The sequence below is a fragment of the Schistocerca cancellata genome, chromosome 7, assembly GCF_023864275.1.
Source record: "Schistocerca cancellata isolate TAMUIC-IGC-003103 chromosome 7, iqSchCanc2.1, whole genome shotgun sequence".
In the NCBI taxonomy this organism is placed as follows: domain Eukaryota; kingdom Metazoa; phylum Arthropoda; class Insecta; order Orthoptera; family Acrididae; genus Schistocerca; species Schistocerca cancellata.
The window spans coordinates 299,309,086-299,311,585 of NC_064632.1; the positions used below are offsets into that span (position 1 = coordinate 299,309,086).

Below are 2,500 nucleotides of genomic sequence, written 5' to 3' on the forward strand. Positions count from 1 at the left end.
CACGTTGTGCCTTAACCTAACCCACGTTGTGCCTTAACCTAACCCACGTTGTGCCTTAACCTAACCCACGTTGTGCCTTAACCTAACCCACGTTGTGCCTTAACCTAACCCACGTTGTGCCTTAACCTAACCCACGTTGTGCCTTAACCTAACCCACGTTGTGCCTTAACCTAACCCACGTTGTGCCTTAACCTGCTCTGTAATTGGCATATGACACGTTACATTAATCTAGTGTTGTCTAACCACAACCCTCTGAATATAGTTCGCTACTCGCACCGCCCACCCTCTTGTGTATCGTTTCATGTTCAACACTTCGCAAGTGTTGCTTACTTTTTACATGCTCCCGCTGTACACTGTAATGTGGACGACTGCAGGATGTACATCGCCCCCCCCTCCCCCCCCCCTGCCTTCGCACGCTGGTCGTTCAGGTGCTTGCGTGTTCAATGCCCTTCGCAGCTGTTCACTGGCATTCGCATGTCGAAGCGCTCAGTCTACGTCGTGGTACGGCCTGTGTCCACTGTCCGCTGATGTCGTAAGCTTAACCCTCACATTGTACTGCACATAGGTCCGTATGTACTGAATGATACGCTGTGGCACATGTGTGACCGTACAACGACTGCGCCCAACAACAGCGAACCATACGGTCCAAATGTTGTGCACTCAGCCACGTGCCGTCTCCCCATAACAGCTACATTGCAGTGTGGTACGCCATAGAGACGTGTGGGAGTAACGGACGCCCTGGATGGCGATCAGCATGAGCCGTCTGTTGATGTAGTGGCGCGTGTATTCAAACGTAGTCGTCTCTTCTCACACAGTGTGATAGCATGGTGCACCGCGTTCCACATCTGCGACATGGTACAGATGCTGGTTGACAGTCGGTGTCGTAATGGACATCGCATACGTAGGGGGCCACCTCCCACGTGTTCTCTAGTCGTGCACATTTTGTTGCGTGTATGTGGGCAGACGTAGTGTGTCGTGGCACCTAACAGACAGGTATGCAATAATCGTTGCATTTGCAAACTGGGATGGACGTCTACGTTTGCTGGTGACGTTACGCAAATGAACAACTGGTAAACCCATTGTGGTGCGGTTGTTGTTGCTGGAGGTAAATCAGTAAGGGCAAATCTGTGTGTGAAGCGATACGCGGCGGTGGCTGGGTGGGACCGTCCCCGGCCGGTGAGGGGGGGCCGCCCGGCGTGCTGGCCGCGCGGTGCGTGGGCGCACGCGCTACAGCCGGCTGGTGGGGGCGCCCAGTGGCAGGCGCGCCGGCCGACGGACGCGGCAGGCGGCGCAGCTGCGCGCCGGGGCACCCTGCGCGCGGCGCCGGGCGGCCAAAGTGGGTCCTCGCGGGCCCGGTGCGAAGCGCGGTGGACATCTGCAGTGTGCTGGTCCGACTGAGGACTGTGTGCGTTGAGGATGCGCCGCCGCCCGGCACTCGGCGCCGCGACGCCGTCTGCTGCTCGGTCGCCCCAGCGGTTCTCGCTGGTGGTTTGTATCGCAGTTGTGCAGACGTGTTGGCACGTGCGCTGTGCTGGGAGAGTTCGCTTCGGCACCCACGTGGGGCCTTTGCCCTTCTGTGGCGCTGGCGTTGGAGCTGCCGGTCACCGTAGGTGGCGCGTGTTGTCTCCCGCCGGCAATGCCACGACAGCACGCTCCCGGGCCTCTGTCGGCAGCGGCAAGCTCAGTTGGGAGCACGGGTGGTCGCACCTAAAGCGTCTACTCGCCTAACTCCGGGCGATTGCGCCTCTCTCGAACCCGACCAAGTACTTAGGACGGCGCTGCGCGCCGCCGGGACCTGAGAGGGTTTCGAGGTGTATTGTGCAGGGGAGCTCAGCCTCCTCCTGTTTGCAGAATAATTGAGCGGACGCTTGCGTGTTCGCGCGGGCCCCTGGGACACACTCCCGGGCGGCCGGCTGCTCAGCTCTAGTTGACGCAGCTCCCTGGTTGATCCTGCCAGTAGTCATATGCTTGTCTCAAAGATTAAGCCATGCATGTCTCAGTACAAGCCGCATTAAGGTGAAACCGCGAATGGCTCATTAAATCAGTTATGGTTCCTTAGATCGTACCCACGTTACTTGGATAACTGTGGTAATTCTAGAGCTAATACATGCAAACAGAGTCCCGACCAGAGATGGAAGGGACGCTTTTATTAGATCAAAACCAATCGGTCGGCTCGTCCGGTCCGTTTGCCTTGGTGACTCTGAATAACTTTGGGCTGATCGCACGGTCCTCGTACCGGCGACGCATCTTTCAAATGTCTGCCTTATCAACTGTCGATGGTAGGTTCTGCGCCTACCATGGTTGTAACGGGTAACGGGGAATCAGGGTTCGATTCCGGAGAGGGAGCCTGAGAAACGGCTACCACATCCAAGGAAGGCAGCAGGCGCGCAAATTACCCACTCCCGGAACGGGGAGGTAGTGACGAAAAATAACGATACGGGACTCATCCGAGGCCCCGTAATCGGAATGAGTACACTTTAAATCCTTTAACGAGTATCTA

The 2,500-nt window shown here is 57.2% G+C and overlaps 1 non-coding gene across 1 annotated transcript in view; it reads left to right on the forward strand.

Annotated features, from left to right (window-relative positions):
• The first annotated feature begins 1,937 nt into the window (after positions 1–1,937).
• LOC126093585 (small subunit ribosomal RNA) overlaps positions 1,938–2,500 on the forward strand; it is a 1,909-nt gene continuing 1,346 nt past the window's right edge. The window contains exon 1 of the ribosomal RNA XR_007521717.1: positions 1,938–2,500. This exon is cut by the window's right edge and continues 1,346 nt beyond it. This is a non-coding gene — a ribosomal RNA (small subunit ribosomal RNA).